A 19712-nucleotide genomic window follows, 5' to 3' on the forward strand; every position below is an offset into this window, starting at 1 on the left:
CGCTCGCGCTCGCGCTCTCTATCCATCGCTCGCGCTCGCGCTCTCTATCCCATCGCTCGCGCTCGCGCTCTCTATCCATCGCTCGCGCTCGCGCTCTCTATCCATCGCTCGCGCTCGCGCTCTCTATCCATCCGCTCGCTGCTCTCCGCGCGTCTCTATCCATCGCTCGCGCTCGCGCTCTCTATCCATCGCTCGCGCTCGCGCTCTCTATCCATCGCTCGCGCTCGCGCTCTCTATCCATCGCTCGCGCTCGCGGCTCTCTATCCATCGCTCGCGCTCGCGCTCTCTATCCATCGCTCGCGCTCGCGCTCTCTATCCATCGCTCGCGCTCGCGCTCTCTATCCATCGCTCGCGCTCGCGCTCTCTATCCATCGCTCGCGCTCGCGCTCTCTATCCATCGCTCGCGCTCGCGCTCTCTATCCATCGCTCGCGCTCGCGCTCTCTATCCATCGCTCGCGCTCGCGCTCTCTATCCATCGCTCGCGCTCGCGCTCTCTATCCATCGCTCGCGCTCGCGCTCTCTATCCATCGCTCGCGCTCGCGCTCTCTATCCATCGCTCGCGCTCGCGCTCTCTATCCATCGCTCGCGCTCGCGCTCTCTATCCATCGCTCGCGCTCGCGCTCTCTATCCATCGCTCGCGCTCGCGCTCTCTATCCATCGCTCGCGCTCGCGCTCTCTATCCATCGCTCGCGCTCGCGCTCTCTATCCATCGCTCGCGCTCGCGCTCTCTATCCATCGCTCGCGCTCGCGCTCTCTATCCATCGCTCGCGCTCGCGCTCTCTATCCATCGCTCGCGCTCGCGCTCTCTATCCATCGCTCGCGCTCGCGCTCTCTATCCATCGCTCGCGCTCGCGCTCTCTATCCATCGCTCGCGCTCGCGCTCTCTATCCATCGCTCGCGCTCGCGCTCTCTATCATCGCTCGCGCTCGCGCTCTCTATCCATCGCTCGCGCTCGCGCTCTCTATCCATCGCTCGCGCTCGCGCTCTCTATCCATCGCTCGCGCTCGCGCTCTCTATCCATCGCTCGCGCTCGCGCTCTCTATCCATCGCTCGCGCTCGCGCTCTCTATCCATCGCTCGCGCTCGCGCTCTCTATCCATCGCTCGCGCTCGCGCTCTCTATCCATCGCTCGCGCTCGCGCTCTCTATCCATCGCTCGCGCTCGCGCTCTCTATCCATCGCTCGCGCTCGCGCTCTCTATCCATCGCTCGCGCTCGCGCTCTCATCGCTCGGGCTCTATCCATCGCTCGCGCTCGCGCTCTCTATCCATCGCTCGCGCTCGCGCTCTCTATCCATCGCTCGCGCTCGCGCTCTCTATCCATCGCTCGCGCTCGCGCTCTCTATCCATCGCTCGCGCTCGCGCTCTCTATCCATGCTCGGTCGGCTCTCCATCGCTCGCGCTCGCTCTTATCCATCGCTCGCGCGCCGCGCTCTCTATCCATCGCTCGCGCTCGCGCTCTCTATCCATCGCTCGCGCTCGCGCTCTCTATCCATCGCTCGCGCTCGCGCTCTCTATCCATCGCTCGCGCTCGCGCTCTCTATCCATCGCTCGCGCTCGCGCTCTCTATCCATCGCTCGCGCTCGCGCTCTCTATCCATCGCTCGCGCTCGCGCTCTCTATCCATCGCTCGCGCTCGCGCTCTCTATCCATCGCTCGCGCTCGCGCTCTCTATCCATCGCTCGCGCTCCCTCTCTATCCATCGCTCGCGCTCGCGCTCTCTATCCATCGCTCGCGCTCGCGCTCTCTATCCATCGCTCGCGCTCGCGCTCTCTATCCATCGCTCGCGCTCGCGCTCTCTATCCATCGCTCGCGCTCTCGCTCTCTATCCATCGCTCGCGCTCAGCGCTCTCTATCCATCGCTCGCGCTCTCGCTCTCTATCCATCGCTCGCGCTCTCGCTCTCTATCCATCGCTCGCGCTCTCGCTCTCTATCCATCGCTCGCGCTCGCGCTCTCTATCCATCGCTCGCGCTCGCGCTCTCTATCCATCGCTCGCGCTCTCGCTCTCTATCCATCGCTCGCGCTCGCGCTCTCTATCCATCGCTCGCGCTCTCGCTCTCTATCCATCGCTCGCGCTCTCGCTCTCTATCCATCGCTCGCGCTCCTCGCTCTCTATCCATCGCTCGCGCTCTCGCTCTCTATCCATCGCTCGCGCTCTCGCTCTCTATCCATCGCTCGCGCTCGCGCTCTCTATCCATCGCTCGCGCTCGCGCTCTCTATCCATCGCTCGCGCTCGCGCTCTCTATCCATCGCTCGCGCTCGCGCTCTCTATCCATCGCTCGCGCTCGCGCTCTCTATCCATCGCTCGCGCTCGCGCTCTCTATCCATCGCTCGCGCTCTCGCTCTCTATCCATCGCTCGCGCTCGCGCTCTCTATCCATCGCTCTCGCGCTCTCGCTCTCTATCCATCGCTCGCGCTCTCGCTCTCTATCCATCGCTCGCGCTCTCGCTCTCTATCCATCGCTCGCGCTCTCGCTCTCTATCCATCGCTCGCGCTCTCGCTCTCTATCATCGCTCGCGCTCTCGCTCTCTATCCATCGCTCGCGCTCTCGCTCTCTATCCATCGCTCGCGCTCTCGCTCTCTATCCATCGCTCGCGCTCTCGCTCTCTATCCATCGCTCGCGCTCTCGCTCTCTATCCATCGCTCGCGCTCTCGCTCTCTATCCATCGCTCGCGCTCTCGCTCTCTATCCATCGCTCGCGCTCTCGCTCTCTATCCATCGCTCGCGCTCTCGCTCTCTATCCATCGCTCGCGCTCTCGCTCTCTATCCATCGCTCGCGCTCTCGCTCTCTATCCATCGCTCGCGCTCTCGCTCTCTATCCATCGCTCGCGCTCTCGCTCTCTATCCATCGCTCGCGCTCTCGCTCTCTATCCATCGCTCGCGCTCTCGCTCTCTATCCATCGCTCGCGCTCTCGCTCTCTATCCATCGCTCGCGCTCTCGCTCTCTATCCATCGCTCGCGCTCTCGCTCTCTATCCATCGCTCGCGCTCTCGCTCTCTATCCATCGCTCGCGCTCTACTCGCTCTCTATCCATCGCTCGCGCTCTCGCTCTCTATCCATCGCTCGCGCTCTCGCTCTCTATCCATCGCTCGCGCTCTCGCTCTCTATCCATCGCTCGCGCTCTCGCTCTCTATCCATCGCTCGCGGCTCTCGCTCTCTATCCATCGCTCGCGCTCTCTCGCTCTCTATCCATCGCTCGCGCTCTCGCTCTCTATCCATCGCTCGCGCTCTCGCTCTCTATCCATCGCTCGCGCTCTCGCTTCTCTATCCATCGCTCGCGCTCTTCGCTCTCTATCCATCGCTCGCGCTCTCGCTCTCTATCCATCGCTCGCGCTCTCGCTCTCTATCCATCGCTCGCGCTCTCGCTCTCTATCCATCGCTCGCGCTCTCGCTCTCTATCCATCGCTCGCGCTCTCGCTCTCTATCCATCGCTCGCGCTCTCGCTCTCTATCCATCGCTCGCGCTCTCGCTCTCTATCCATCGCTCGCGCTCTCGCTCTCTATCCATCGCTCGCGCTCTCGCTCTCTATCCATCGCTCGCGCTCTCGCTCTCTATCCATCGCTCGCGCTCTCGCTCTCTATCCATCGCTCGCGCTCTCGCTCTCTATCCATCGCTCGCGCTCTCGCTCTCTATCCATCGCTCGCGCTCTCGCTCTCTATCCATCGCTCGCGCTCTCGCTCTCTATCCATCGCTCGCGCTCTCGCTCTCTATCCATCGCTCGCCGCTCTCGCTCTCTATCCATCGCTCGCGCTCTCGCTCTCTATCCATCGCTCGCGCTCTCGCTCTCTATCCATCGCTCGCGCTCTCGCTCTCTATCCATCGCTCGCGCTCTCGCTCTCTATCCATCGCTCGCGCTCTCGCTCTCTATCCATCGCTCGCGCTCTCGCTCTCTATCCATCGCTCGCGCTCTCGCTCTCTATCCATCGCTCGCGCTCTCGCTCTCTATCCATCGCTCGCGCTCTCGCTCTCTATCCATCGCTCGCGCTCTCGCTCTCTATCCATCGCTCGCGCTCTCGCTCTCTATCCATCGCTCGCGCTCTCGCTCTCTATCCATCGCTCGCCGCTCTCGCTCTCTATCCATCGCTCGCGCTCTCGCTCTCTATCCATCGCTCGCGCTCTCGCTCTCTATCCATCGCTCGCGCTCTCGCTCTCTATCCATCGCTCGCGCTCTCGCTCTCTATCCATCGCTCGCGCTCTCGCTCTCTATCCATCGCTCGCGCTCTCGCTCTCTATCCATCGCTCGCGCTCTCGCTCTCTATCCATCGCTCGCGCTCTCGCTCTCTATCCATCGCTCGCGCTCTCGCTCTCTATCCATCGCTCGCGCTCTCGCTCTCTATCCATCGCTCGCGCTCTCGCTCTCTATCCATCGCTCGCGCTCTCGCTCTCTATCCATCGCTCGCGCTCTCGCTCTCTATCCATCGCTCGCGCTCTCGCTCTCTATCCATCGCTCGCGCTCTCGCTCTCTATCCATCGCTCGCGCTCTCGCTCTCTATCCATCGCTCGCGCTCGCTCTCTATCCATCGCTCGCGCTCTCGCTCTCTATCCATCGCTCGCGCTCTCGCTCTCTATCCATCGCTCGCGCTCTCGCTCTCTATCCATCGCTCGCGCTCTCGCTCTCTATCCATCGCTCGCGCTCTCGCTCTCTTATCCATCGCTCGCGCTCTCGCTCTCTATCCATCGCGCAGCTCTCGCTCTCTATCCATCGCTCGCGCTCCGCTCTCTATCCATCGCTCGCGCTCTCGCTCTCTATCCATCGCTCGCGCTCTCGCTCTCTATCCATCGCTCGCGCTCTCGCTCTCTATCCATCGCTCGCGCTCTCGCTCTCTATCCATCGCTCGCGCTCTCGCTCTCTATCCATCGCTCGCGCTCTCGCTCTCTATCCATCGCTCGCGCTCTCTATCCATCGCTCGCCTCCGCTCTCTATCCATCGCTCGCGCTCTCTATCCATCGCTCGCGCTCTCTATCCATCGCTCCGCTCCCTCTCTATCCATCGCTCGCGCTCTCTATCCATCGCTCGCGCTCTCTATCCATCGCTCGCGCTCTCTATCCATCGCTCGCGCTCTCTATCCATCGCTCGCGCTCTCTATCCATCGCTCGCGCTCTCGCTCTCTATCCATCGCTCGCGCTCTCGCTCTCTATCCATCGCTCGCGCTCTCGCTCTCACAATTACACGTAAATCTGTGGGGTAAATTTGTATTTGCAAATACATTCTATTTTGTTCAAAAAAGCATACAATTTATAGACGGTCAGTAAATATGGTGTTTTGCAAATTCCTACTTTAGAAATAAAACCAGAATGACTCCAAACCAAGACATAAACAGATTCTAAATGTGACCTCACCATTTCTGATGAAGGCTCTAGGCCCAAAACGTCTAAGAAGCTGTTTGGTCTGCTGTGTTCATCCAGCTCCACACCTTATTATCTCTCAGGACAGCGACTTCAAAGAATTCAGGGATTTGCATATGCATATTAACCAATTAAAGCCTTCCAACTGATTGAAGATTTAGCAGCATCTCAGGTTTGTGTAATATATTCTGATCAATGCTATAATCCTTTGATCTGTTACCTCTAAATTCTGTGTCTGATACTACCTCTCACTAATATATGAAGGTGGAGTGATGCTCCGAAAGCTTTTGTTTTCAAATAAAGTTTTCCTGCTCTTCTGCTGCTTGGCCTGCGGTGTTCATCCGGCTCTGCAACTTGTTATCTCTGTTGAACTATAACCTGGTGTCATGTGATTTCTGACCAAGATAGTACAGATGGAGATCACTTGGCCTCTTTTACCCATGCATGTCAAAAGTGTTATCCACTGATCCCAGCTCCTTGTAGGTTACAGCGCATATCCAAGTATTCTGTAAATGCAGTCATGTTTACTGCCTTAGTGATAATGGGAACTGCACATTGAAGGGTCTAGGCCCGAAACGTCAGCTTTTGTGCTCCTGAGATGCTGTTTGGCCTGCTGTGTTCATCCAGCTCCACACTTTGTTATGTTTACTGCCTTAGCACGTTTATCAAGGCAATGAGTTGAGAGAAAGATAAGATTTTAAACCGGGGCCTATCCAACCCCTCAGGTCGATGTAGAAGAACGACTACCATTATTTTAAAGAAGAGTTGTCCTCTGTTTCTTGGCTAATATTTATCCCGTCAGCATTATTAAAGACATGTTAACTGGTAATATTTACCTTACTGTTTGTTTGTAGGAGCTTGCTGTGCACTAATTGACTGCTGCTTTCTCTGCATTACAATGGGTGTGCTTCAAAAGCACTTCGGAATGTCCTCAGGTCTCAAAAAGTGCTATATAAATACAAGCTTTTAACAAACTTGATGGCAGTGTAGGCTTGATAATAGGAACAGAAACGTAGAAAGTCGGAGCAGGAGTAGGCCACTTGGCTCTTTAAGCCTCCCCTGCTATTCAGTATGATCGTGGCTGATCATCCAACTCATTACCCTATTCCTGCTTTCTCTCCTGGTGGGATCCCTTCAGCTCAAAGAACTTTACCTGAATCCTCTTTGAACACATTTTATGTTTTAGCCTCTACAGACTCACCACTCTCTCTGGATGAAGAAATTTCTTCTCATTTCAGTCCAAAAATGGCTTACCCTGTATCCTTAAAAGCTAGTCCTGAGTTCTGGATTCCCTAGTCATCAGGAGTATCCTTTCTGCATTTACCCTGTTAGCATTTTATAGCTTCCATGAAATCCCCCCTCATTTTCCTGAGCTTCATTGACTATAATCCTGACTGATCCAGCCTCTCTTTATTTGTCAATCCAGCCATTCCAGGAATCAAGTTCTTCGTTAAGTGTAGCTTCGAGGGTCTTGGTTCGAGTCCAACAATTTATCATTGCAGGTGTATCTTCAGTTGTACATGCGTCTTTAGTGGATTCCCTTCGCTCAAACTCTCAGAAGGTTTGATTCATGTTTAAACTTGCTGAAAGTACTAAGGTGCACCAATTTAGAACGCAGAATGTTACCCTATGTAAGTCAGAAATAACTAATTGAACGCAGCATTTTATGATCAGAATGGCCCATTACTAAAACAGTATCCTTATTCACGACACCTTTCAGTTTGTTTTAAGGTTTAGATTAAATGTAGTTGGTGCAAAGAGGTTTGTGCTCATCCAATTTTCGTTCAAAATTATTAAAGGTTTATGATTCTACCACCCTCACAGGCAACAAAATGAACAAAGCTATCAGAACAGTGGCATGCAAATCATAATCAATTGGTCGCGGTAGAGTTCTCTAGTAAGTTCTCTAATTCTCTGATAAACTTTACTGCCCTTTCTCCATAGCCAGAACATATTTCCTGAGATGCGGAGACTAAAACTGCACACAATATTCCACCTGTCATTTCACCAAGGCCCTGTATTGCAGCAAGGCATCCCTACTCTCACACAAATCCCCAAGCTACAAAGGCCAACCTACTGTTTGCTTTATTCACCACCTTTGGCACTCCATGCTTGTTTTCAGGGACTGGTATACAAGGAACCCAGGCCTTGATGCATTTTTGACTTTCTCAATCTGTCGTCATTCTGATAATCTGAAAACCTGTCATCTATACACATTATATTTTAGCTTTTATGCATTTACCCACTCACTCAACTTGTCCAAATCTCACTGAGGTATCTCTGTGTCTCCATGACAGATCACTGTCCCACCCAGCTTTGTGAAACTACTACTCCGAATTCTGATGTTCTTGTGTAATAGCAGAGGAATCAAACTTCTGCAGTAACAGTCACCTCAGCAGGTGAGCTAATTTTCTCCCCCACACAAGATATTTAAACACTGTCTTGCAGAAAAAGTGGATTATGCAGCTGCTCCTTTGAACTGTTAAGCTTTTTTTGGCAGTCACAATATTTAAAACAACTGATCCCAATGTGGCTTTTTAAGAGTGTCAACAAGTGGGAGAACAAAATGAATCCCTTCCCATAGGTGAAGTATCTAAACAGTTGCACTCAGATGTGACTGGATGTTTGGTATTCAGTCCGTTTGCATAGATTCCTCCTTGTCATACCCTCAAATCCCACAGTCCTATTGTGGACATTTTGGTATATTAGCAGGCAGGCTAAACAAGTGAATCCTTTTCTACACTTAGCTAGTAAATGGTCGCTCCTTGTTATCTGGTTAAGCAACTCAGTCTGCTCCCCAGTTCCCGCTAGTCTCACTTCCCTGGTTTTTCCATGTAGTGCTGAAGGACATTTATTCCCAGTTTATGATCCAGTTCTCATTTTAAAAGTTACAATTTAATCTCAAACGTCAGGCTATGCAGTTCAGATTCTAACCTCTCACTACATTTTGAAAACTAGTGATCAGAAGTGAGCACAAGACCTAAAATACAACCTTACTAGAGAACTCTACCAATTGATTATGATTTACATGCCACTGTTCTGATAGCTTTGTTCATTTTGTTGCCTGTGAGGGTGGTAGAATCATAAACCTTTAATAATTTTGAGTGAAAATTGGATGAGCGTGAACCTCTTTGCACCAACTACATTTAATCAAAACCTCAAAACAAACTGAAAGGTGTCGTGAATAAGAATACTGTTTTAGTAATGGGCCATTCTGATCATAAAATGCTGCGTTCAATTAGTTATTTCTGACTTACATAGGGCAACATTCTGCATTCTAAATTGGTGCACCTTAGTACTTTCAGCAAGTTTAAACCTGAATCAAACCTTCTGAGAGTTTGAGCGAAGGGAATCCACTAAAGACACATGTACAACTGAAGATAAACTTGTAATGACACAAATTGTTGGACTCGAACCAAGACCCTCGAAGATACATTTAACTAAGAACTTGAAGATGCTGCCCAGAAGCTCTTGAATGGTAATATTAGCTCATGAGAGACTTTTAGTCCTGGATTTCTGTTGTTTAAAACTTCTGAAAAGTAGTATGTGATGTTATTCATTGTGCATTGATGCCTTAACTCTGTATAACTAAGCTAGGAAATGTTGAAGTTCCTTTTGATGTATAGCGGCATTAAATGTAGTTGGTGCAAAGAGGTTCACGCTCATCCAATTTTCACTCAAAATTATTAAAGGTTTATGATTCTACCACACAGGCAACAAAATGAACAAAGCTATCAGAACAGTGGCATGTAAATCATGATTATCTTGTATGGTGATCAGTTGTTCAAAAAATTAATAGCCAAATAGTTTGTAATGCAGAATTTGCTCAGATTAAGCAATGCTTAGAATTTCCCTGTTATTAAAATACCTTAAGATCTAGATTGAAACAACAACTGTGTAGGTGATAGAAAACTAACAGAAAATGTAGTCATTATTTAACTCTGTATTCACTCTCACTACTGGCAACTACATTATTCAAAGCCTGTCTCCGTGTTCTTGCTTCATACGGCAAATGTTTCCCACAAAATAGATTGGCAGGGAGGAAATAGCATTGGACTACGACATTCCAGTAGGTTTTTCTGTCAGAAGTCCTGATACCAAATGCAGATATTTAGCACTGACTATACATGGATAAGATGTGGGTTGATAAACGTGCCTGACCAGTGCCAGAGTGGTTATGATTGCAAATTTCAAATTGCATCCCAGACAATGTTGCAGACAAGAAGTATTTCAGTCATTTGAGAGAATGCAAGTTCCTAGAAGATGGCGTCTGATTTCTTCAACCAGTACAATATGTTCAGTTTGAACATGCAGCAACATGCTTCAAAAGATGTCTAAGCATTTATGTTGCTCTTTGAGACTGTTGTCATTGCTGACAGAGGGGTCTCCTGCTGAGAACTTCACTTAGTGGTATAAATATGAGACTGGTTGGAACAGTGGTCACCTGGAGTCTATGCTGGCTCAGTGTGGCATGCAGGTGAACAGGACAGGCTGGGCATCAAATTCTCAGTGGGCCTACTGCTTGCAGTTCAGATGCAAAGTTCCTCATGAGCAGATGTTTGGAAAAACTGTCAGATCAAAATAAGGAAGGTAAAAGGTATTTGCTTCAGCATCTTTGCTTGTATCCACTTTTACTGAACTTCAGGGTAATAGTCCTTCAGGCTGTCTGCTTCAATAAAGCCCAGCTAGATTTTGCATGTACTTAGAAATACTGGTGATGGCCTCATCAGTACTGTGGTCTTTCCTCATGCTATTACTCCAAAACATGAGGTGATAGTTGTATTAACAAAAGGCTGCTTTTGAAATAATAGCAAAATTACTTTGAAGGAAAACAATCTGAAAGTGTTCCAAAGCACTAAACATGGCAAGGGGAGCAGTCATTTGGATAATAGCCTAATGTTTTGACAACCCTCTATATTTTTCTATAGGATTCTGCTTTTATTGATAGTTCATTAAAATACTGAGAGTTGGAGAATGAAGAGTAAATGCGTACATTTAAATGAAAAACTGTGTTAAGATGCCTTGTAGGAATCTAAAATGGTTGATGAAAATAAATTTTAAGTAAATATGCATGAGTTGGCATTGATTTCTGAGGAATATTGCATTGTTTATTACAAAAGGCAGAAGATTATTGCTTGCTGAACTGTGAATGACTTCTAATACATTGTTAAAAAAACCATAGTTAAAGACTCATTATGGCAGAGCCAGTGCAAAAAATATGTTTATGTAAAGGCCGATCAACAAGCTGAAAATGCTATACGTGTGGCGGGGTAGGGGTATTAAGGGAAAGTAGAGTGAGGCAGACAGATGACTGGGAGACATGTCCTTTCTAGAATCATCAGTGTGTGAAAAGAGGAAAAGCTGAAGCTATCTTCTTCTTGATCCGAGGTATGAGAATCATATACCTTGACGTTTATTTTGCTGCTTCTGTATATTTTTGTCACTTTACCTATAAGAAATATAGTGTGGAAGTAAAACATTTTTAAATTAAAATTTTAATTTTTCTTATAGATAACAACCCACTGTCTGAAAGAGAGTAGTGATGACAGACACATCATGGTATTTTTAAAAGTAGTTACATGTGTACTTCAAGGCTGTGAGCCAGGATATGAAATGTGGGATTGGGTTAGATAGCTCCTTTTTGACTGGCTTAAACATAGTCCGTAAACGGACTCCTGTATTGTACAATTCTGTAATTCTGTTATCAAAGCATTTGCAAAGTTCTGGTAAATAAGTATAAAGTGGGTTGTGCAGCACGACCATGGCCTACATAAGTTTAAAGTAGAGCAAAATTGTATTGGGCTTCATCTGAAGCCACTGTAGTCAGAAGACAGATAAAGTGGAAACCACAGAAGGGGATTAAATACTGGATGCTCCATTGTGTATGTCATAGGCATTCAGTGTCCAGCCTTCTTAAAAATTCAGTATTTCATAGGATGTTGGTGTCATGTTTTGGCCAGCATTCATTTACTATCCATAATCACCATTGAGAAGGTAGTTGTGAGTCATCAACCTGATTTGTCAAGTCTGTGTGCGGTAAGGATACTTGGAGCGCTGTTGAGGAGGGAGATTGAGGATTTTAACCTAGAAATGGTGAAGGAATAATGATAATAGTTCCAGGTCTGACTGATGTGTGGATTAAAAGGAATCTTGCAAGTTCTGGTATTTTCGTGCGTCTGTTGCCCCTGCCTTCAAGGTGATAGTAATTGCAGGTTTAGAAGGTGCAGCTGAAGGAATCCTGACAAGTTGCTGCAGGGTGTACGAGCAACAGTAGGCTATTCAAGTCTATTTCACCATTCAATGAGATCGTGGCTGACCTGTGCTGTAGCTCCACATACCTGCTGTTGGCCCGTATTACTTATTTCATTTGTAGCTCAGAAATTTCGTATTTAAAATTGACAATTAATCTAACATCGGCTGCTGTTGGAGTGTTCCAACTGCTACAACAGTTTGTGAGTAGAAGTGCTTCCCAACACCTGAATGGTCTGGCCCTAATTTTTAGACTATGTCCCCGAGTTCTGGAATGTCTACCCCGTGGAAGTCGTTTATCTTTGTGTTACCGTTAATGTTTACCTTTTACTGTTAATGTCTTGAAGACTTTGATCAGTTCACCCCTTCAGCTTCTAAGTTCTGGAGAAAACAGGCCTAATTTTACTATCAGTTGTCACAAATGGTGCTGAACGTTGTGCACTGATTGTTCTTATATCTTAGTTAAAGCTGAGCACAACTCATCTGTAATAAGAGATGTGAGCGTAAGCCCAGACACCTTGGTGAATGAGGGTAAAGTCTAATTCCAGGGGCAAAATCAATGCAGTTTGGAAAAATACATATGCTGTAAATGTCAAGTTTATTGTAGTTGGGCAGTAAGTTCTATTTTAATGTCAGGATTTAACGGGCATCCCTTACAGGATTGCAGGTGTACCTACACCAAACGGACTGCAGCAGTTCAAAAATAGAGCTCACCACCACCACTACTTCAAGCAACTAGTGATGGACAATAAATGCTGGTCCAGCTAGCGAAGCCCATACCTCAAGGATGAATGAGTAAAGAATCACTTGCACTCCTAAGGAAGCAGACTAAAACTAATTATTGGGTTAGGAGAACATAAGAACATATAAGAACTAGGAGCAGGAGTAAGCCATCTCGCCCCTCGAGCCTGCTCCACATTTAATAAGATCATGGCTGATCTTTTTGAGACTCAGGTCCACCTACCCACCCACTCACCATAACCCTTAATTCCTTTGCTATTCAAAAATTTATGTAGCCTTGCCTTAAAAACATTCAGTGAGTTAGCCTCAGCCGCTTCACTGGGCTGGGAATTCCACAGATTCACAACCCTTTGGGTGAAGAAATGTGTCTCTAAATTATTCTTCACACAAGCAAAAACCTTTAATTCCACCTTTTATATTTAATCATTTAGTTACCTTGAACAGAATTGAACTGAAATGTAAAAGAATTATGCTTAGATTGCAACCTTAGTTCTTCTAAATGATGAAACTGAAAGTCTGCAACGTGAATAACATTACAATGTTAGCATTAGAGTTTAAAGGAATGAACTGAGTTTATTGACTAATGACACTGAAAAATTAACTTCTTGCAAATAAAAATGCATGGAATTGGTAAGAGCTGGACAGAGGCTTGGAATTCTGCAATGAATAAGACCATAAGATTTAAGAACAGAAATAGGCTAGTCAGCCCCTCAAATTTGCTCTGGTTTTCAATGAGATCGTAGCTGATCTGGTAATCCTCAATTTCACATATCTCATAGCCCTTGATTCAGTCACTGATTAAAAGTCTGTCTATCTCAGCCGTAAATAAACTGAATGACCCAGCCTCCTACAGTAAAGAATTTCATTGATTCATTAGCTAAAAGTTATTCTTCACCTGTGCCTCAAATAGGTAATTGTTTATTCTGAAACTTTGTAGCAGCAGTATGTGCAATCTACAAGGTGCACTGCAAAAATTCACCAAGACCCTGTAGACCGCACCTTTTAAACTCACAGCAACCACCATCTAGAATGACAGGGAGAGCAGATACTTGGAAACATTTACCTCCTGCAAGTTCCCCTTCAAGCCACTCACCATCCTGACTTAGAAATATATTGCTGTTCCTTCAGTGTGGCTTGCTGAAAGTCCTGGATCTTCCTTCCTAATGGGATTGTGTGTGAACTATGCCGAATTGGCTGCCATGATTCAAGAAGGCAGCTCACCAGCACCTTCTTGAGGGCTGTTAGGAATAATCAGTGAATTCTGATCCAGCCAGCAAAGCCCATATCCCCGAGTTATTGGGATAGTAGGAACTGCCGATGTTGGAGAATCTGAGATAACACGGAGTGAAGCTGGATGAACACAGCAGGCCAAGCAGCATCAGAGGAGCAGGAAAGCTTGACATTTCGGGTTAGGACCCTTTTTCAGAAGAAGGATCCCAATCCGAAATGTCAAGCTTTCCTGCTCTTCTGATGCCGCTTGGCCTGCTGTATTCATCCAACTTCGCTCCATGTTATCCCTGAGTTATTAATTGTTTGTATGTTGATTACAATTGAAAACAAAATCAATAGGAAACACTTTAATGTTAATACCCTTGGTTCTTTTTACTGGAGTGATGGTGCTGTCATGTTGTTAAATCTGTTACGGTTAATTCTTGAAATCTCGATGATTATAATACAAAATGACATCTTCCAGTTGTGCAATTTGTGCTTGCTCTTTTGTTGCATAAACCTGCTAGCCTCTTTCTCCTGATGTTACTTAAATTGCTGAGGTTTTAGTTGTATTTCACTACTTATCTTGCCTTTTTAATACCACTGTTCAATCTGCATCCATCACCCCATCAGGAAATGTATTCGAAATCCTAACCACTCATCGTGTGAAAAAAATCTCTTCCCCATGCGGTCTCTGATTCCTTTGCCAATTGCTTTAAATCTGTGCCCTCTGTTTATTGACCCCTCACTCGAGTGTAAAATATCTACTAGACTTCCTGATGAACATTGAGTATTGGCAATGGCAGATTGATTTGTACTAAAATTATATTCCATAATTAGTTATCCCTAGATCGAAGTGCAGGATAAGAGAGTTGGGCAAGGTTTTAGGGCTCTTTGGTTTATAAATACTTTAAAATGATTGGGGTTTTTTTGTAGTTTGAAGTAATGTTAGTTTAAATTATCATAGGTGCAGCAAAGCAGTTATTGTCTGAAACTAACAGTGTGAGCTGAGCAGTCAACTCTGTTCATGATTACTCCTGCCTTTCCCTTTCTCCCTGTAAACAATTTACAATTAAACAGGAGTCTTATTTCCCCAACAGAGAGAGTGGGTATCATTTGTAAATGGAAACTGAATGCATTTATTGGAAAGAGAAACTGTTGGCATTTTTCAACAAAGAACGACATAAGGTATTGTACCAATGACTTAATCATTGTTTGTGATGTGTGTTATCAGTTGACTGTTTTAAGTTTTGGTTAGTTAATTGTATCTAACAGACAAATAGTAAATGTGGAAGAAGAATACTATTCAGTCCATAATAATTCATTTCAAAAAATGTGTTTTCACAGCAGTGTGGGGGTACTTTTAAGGTTTATCCTGTATCATTAATAATGTTTCTGTATTTCTGGTGTTTAACAAGTTTTTGTGTAAATTTTAATTTAATTTACTGGAATTATGCATCATTTTTGTGCAAGACAGAGGATTGACTAACAAAGAGAAGATGGTGTTGGGATAAAGGGATCTGTTTCTGGATGGTGTCCTGTAACTTAGGGAAGGATTAGTGCTGCGTCAACAGTTATTCATAAAGTATAGGAATGAGCTGGATGATGGAAGAAAATGTAATACTGTAAAATTTCCAGATGGCATAAATTGATAGGATGGCACAAGGATCCACAGGGTATGTAGACAGGTTAATTAAGTGGGCAAAACTTGACAGATGGGTTATAATGTGGGAAAACATGAGGTCATGCACCTTGGCAGGAAGAATGATATAGGTGAGTGTTATTTAAATGGAGAGAGACTGCAGGAAGCTTCAGCACAAAGGGACTAGAATGGCAAGGGTGTCCAAACCAAAGCAGGATTACAAGGGAAAAAGAAACAAGGGCAGTAATATAAGAACATAAAAATGCAAAAACCAGTGGACAGGGTAATCACAGGCTAAGGTAAACTAATAATAATATAACTACAAATAATAAACTTAATGGGGCTAAAGGCAGATAAGTCCCCTGGCCTTGATGGGTTGCATCCTAAAACAAGTAGCTACAGAGATGATAGTGTGCTGGGTGTAATTCTCCAAAATTCTTTGAATTCTGCAGCAGTCCCAGAGGATTGGCAAACTGCCAATGTGACACTGCAGTCAAAAAACGAAAGAAGGCAAAAAGCAAGTAACTGTTGACAGATTAGCTTAGCATCAATTGTTGGAAAAGTATTGGAATCAGCAAGCTAACAGAAGATTTGGCAAATCAGAGCTGTATTAAGCAGACTCGGCATGGCTAATGAGAGGGAAATCATGTCTAACTTAGTTATTAGTTTTTTTTTGATGAAATCTGAACCAGAATAGATAGAGGGAAACCTGTAGGTATTTTGCATTTGGACTTGCAGAGGTGTTTGACAAGGTACCTCCCAATGAACCCATGGCATTTGGAGAAAATATTACATGGATAAAGAATTTGTTAATGGTCAGGAAATAGCAAGTGGAGATAAGGGGTTTTTTTAGATTGGAAACCTGTAACTAGTGGGGATCCCCCCGGTTTAATACTGGGACTGCAAGAGTTTAAATATATATTAATGACTTGGAAGAAGGGAGCATATGTACTATAGCTAAATTTGTAGATGACACAAAAAAGGCAAGTTGTGAATGAGATTGATAAGTAAATCAACAAAAAGTTGGCAAATGGCGTTGAATGTCGAAAAATGTCATGTTCCTTTTGGAAGGAAGAGCAAAACAATTCCTACAATTATTTCATTAATTAAATATTATTTTGATTCAAGTATTATTTAAAGGGAGACAACCTTCAGAAAGCTGCAGTACAAAAGGACTTGGGGCTATTTGTGCACAAAACACAAAGCTAACACATAGATGCAGCAAGTAATCAGGAACGTTCATGGACTGTTGATCCTTAATTCAAGAAGTGGTAGTATTAGAGTAGGGAAGTCATACTGCAACTATACAAGTTGCTAGAGAGACACATAGAATCTCTACAGCGTGGAAACAGGCCCTTCGCCCCAACAAGTCCACACTGACCCTCGCAGCATCCCACACAGACCCATTCCCCATAACCCACCTAACATACGTGGGCAATTTAGCATGGTCAGTCCACTTAGCCTGCACATTTTTGGACTGTGGGAGGAAACCGAAGGATCTGGAGGAAACCCATGCAGACACAGGGAGAATGTGCAAACTCCACACAGCTGCCCAAGGGTGGAATTGAACCCAGGTCCCTGGCACTGTGAGGCAGCAGTGCTAACCACTGAGCCACCGTGCTGCCCTACACATGTGGAATATTGTGAGCAGTTTTGGCCTCCTTATCTGAGGGGAGAGATTATTTCATTGGAGGCAGTTCAGAGAAGGTTCCCTGATATAGTGGCCTGCCTTTATGATCAAAGATTAAATGGGTTGGTACTGTACTCATTGGAGTTTAAAAGAATGAGACAGGATCTGATTGAAACACAGCAAGCTTTGTTTTAACCAGCACACTTTATAAACCAACAAAAAGTGTGTACCTCAAATACCACGAAGTTTACTGCTATATTATTCTGTCCGTCATTATAGATTCTAAATTTATTGACCTCAATGTAAATATACTTTTCAATTGAATGGCCGCACAAAATATCAACAGTTGATTCAGTTTTAAGTCAGTTTTTCCCAAATATTGCGATCTACCATGATGTCTTAGTAGTCAGTTGAGAGTGTGAATGACAAGGCATTCTGCCGCTAGGTTTTATTTCAGGCTAAGTTGGATTATTATTTGTGATTTATGCTGTACGTAAAATATAACTGTGATATGTATACCTCCTGACTCATGTTTCTATTACTTAGTGTAATTATTGCATTGATTATGTGGATCTCTTGATCAACTGGAATATTTGGCCAGGTGGCAAACTCCTGGTCCTATGAGTGCCAGTTAATAAAAGGTTTACTGTAAATGGGACTCAAGGGGCTTGAAAGGTCAGCGCTAGGAGGATGATTCATCTCATGGGAGAGTCTAGGACCAGAGGGGATAGTCTTAAAATAATGTGTTGTCAAATTAAGACTTAGGTGAGGAGGAGTTTCTTCTGAGTTGAGAGCCCTATGAGAAAGTTGATTCATCTGGTTGTAACAGAATGAAACCTACAAAACAAAAGGAAATAAATTTGGAAGAAATTATGGTCTGAAATTGTTAAACTCTTTGAGGCTGGAAGGTTCTGAAGTGTCTAACTGAGATTAAATTTGTGAACTTTACATAGATGCTCTAAAAAACCATCGCTGAATCTTCATTTGGTCTCTGATGTGGAATAGATCATGTTGTGAGCCGTGAATATAGTGTGCTAAATTGAAAGAAGTACATGGAAGTTGCTTTCACCTTGATGGAATGTTTGGGGTCTGTGGCAGTGAAGAGGGGGCTAAAGGAAAAAAGGCAGAATTTGCGTTTCCTGTTCTTGCATAGAAAGGGCAGGGTATTGAGATGTTCGAGGAGTGGACCATGTTGTGGAAGGAATGGTTTCTTTGGAACGCTGAGAGAAAATCTGTTTAGCAGTGGCATTGCTTTGAGTTGGTGGGAATGGCAGACTATAAATCCTTTGAAGTTAGTAGAATGGAAGATGTAGGTGAGTTTTGGTTTTGTTTTTATTTCTTCTTTAGTTTGGCTTTGAGACACCAGCTGTGCAGCATTCACACCTTTTGGTGCACCATTTGTTCCCCTCCCCCCACTGCATCCCAAAACCAGTCCCCGCCTCCCTAACCTGTTCTTCCTCTCACCTATCCCCTCCTCCCACCTCAAGCTGCACCTCATTTCCCACTACTAACCTCATCCCGCCTCCTTGACCTGTCTGTCTTCCCTGGACTGACCTATCCCCTCCCCACCTCCTCACCTATACTCTCCTCTCCACCTATCTTCTCTATCCATCTTCAGTCCGCCTCCCCCCTCTCCCTATGTATTTCAGAACCCTCTCCCCATCCCCTTCTCTGATGAAGGGTCTAGGCCCGAAACGTCAGCTTTTGTGCTCCTGAGATGCTGCTTGGCCTGCTGTGTTCATCCAGCTTCACATATTGTTACCTTGTTCCGTTACAACTTGCTTTCACTCTTCCCGTTCGACTGTTTTATCATTTAATCTTTCCTGTCTTCCACCCTATCACTTGCCAGTCCTTTTGTTCTCTCTACAGCCCTCTCCACTTCTTTTTATGCACTTAAAATAGTTTCCATTTCTAACTTTTCCCAGTTCTAATGAAAGGTCATGACCTGAACAATTTTTTTCCCCCTTCTCCATAGATACAGACAAACCTGCTGAGTATTTTCCAATATTTTCTAGTTCAGATTGTCAACACCTGCATTGTTTTGTACGATTTTTCACTGTTCTGATTGGGTGTTTACACTAAGATGTGAAAAATACTTTTTTTTTGTCAGACCTCTCATTTTTATCTATTTATTTTTTCTCTTTGTTCTTGATATCAGTGGTGAGACAACTCAGTTTATTAATCTGTTGAGACTTCAGGTCTCTTGCTCAGTTATTCATTCACTCACTCATTAAATTTGCTCTGGGTATTTATTAAAGTGAAAAGGCTCAAGAGATGTGAACTGCTGAGCACGTGTTAATGTATTTTCCTTTTCGTCATACTGCTAATTGCCTAGCTGAACATTTTTCATGTTCCCCTCCTGAACGGTTGTTAGCCAAAGAAAGTGATAATGCCTTATTCAGAATTTGTACATATTTTGCATATTAAATATTACTGTATGTGTCTCTGCTTGTGTAAGCCTAAGTGTGTGAAAAGTAGAAAAATGTGTTAGTTGAATAATAACTGGTTTTCCGATTCTGCTGAATTCACTATGAATTTCAGGGACGTTTAGTCCTTCAAGCCTGCTTTACAATTCATCAATGTCATGGCCACTCATGGCATGGTAGTCACCATTACAGTTGGCTTGTGTTCAAATATTAATGGCCTAGCAAGAAAACTTTGGAAATATGCATTGATGTTCCCTTTTGAAAATAAATTTACTTTTTTCAAATATGATTCAATTCCGAGAAATTCACATCCATAGCATCATAGAGATGTGCAGCACAAAAGCAGATCATTCGGTCCAACTTGTCCATGCTGAACAGATGTCCTCGATAAATCTAGTTCTGTTTGCCAGCATTTGGCCCATATCTCTTGAAACCTTTTCCTATACATATACTCATTCAGATGCCTTTTTAAA

The 19712-nt window shown here is 45.5% G+C and overlaps 1 protein-coding gene across 4 annotated transcripts in view; it reads left to right on the forward strand.

The window, feature by feature from the left end:
• The window catches only part of nipa2 (NIPA magnesium transporter 2), a 52312-nt gene that overhangs the window by 20034 nt on the left and 12566 nt on the right, over positions 1 to 19712 (forward strand). For 2 of the 4 annotated variants that reach the window (XM_048533081.2, XM_048533079.2), the window contains exon 2: positions 14642 to 14729. The exons of 1 other annotated variant lie outside the window; for it this stretch is intronic. The gene's annotated coding sequence lies outside the window, so the exon portion shown is untranslated. Of the gene's footprint in view, positions 1 to 5295; positions 5515 to 14641; positions 14730 to 19712 lie in introns of those variants that run through there. One more of the 4 variants, XM_048533080.2, reaches the window with a different exon arrangement.

The sequence above is a fragment of the Stegostoma tigrinum genome, chromosome 6, assembly GCF_030684315.1.
Source record: "Stegostoma tigrinum isolate sSteTig4 chromosome 6, sSteTig4.hap1, whole genome shotgun sequence".
In the NCBI taxonomy this organism is placed as follows: domain Eukaryota; kingdom Metazoa; phylum Chordata; class Chondrichthyes; order Orectolobiformes; family Stegostomatidae; genus Stegostoma; species Stegostoma tigrinum.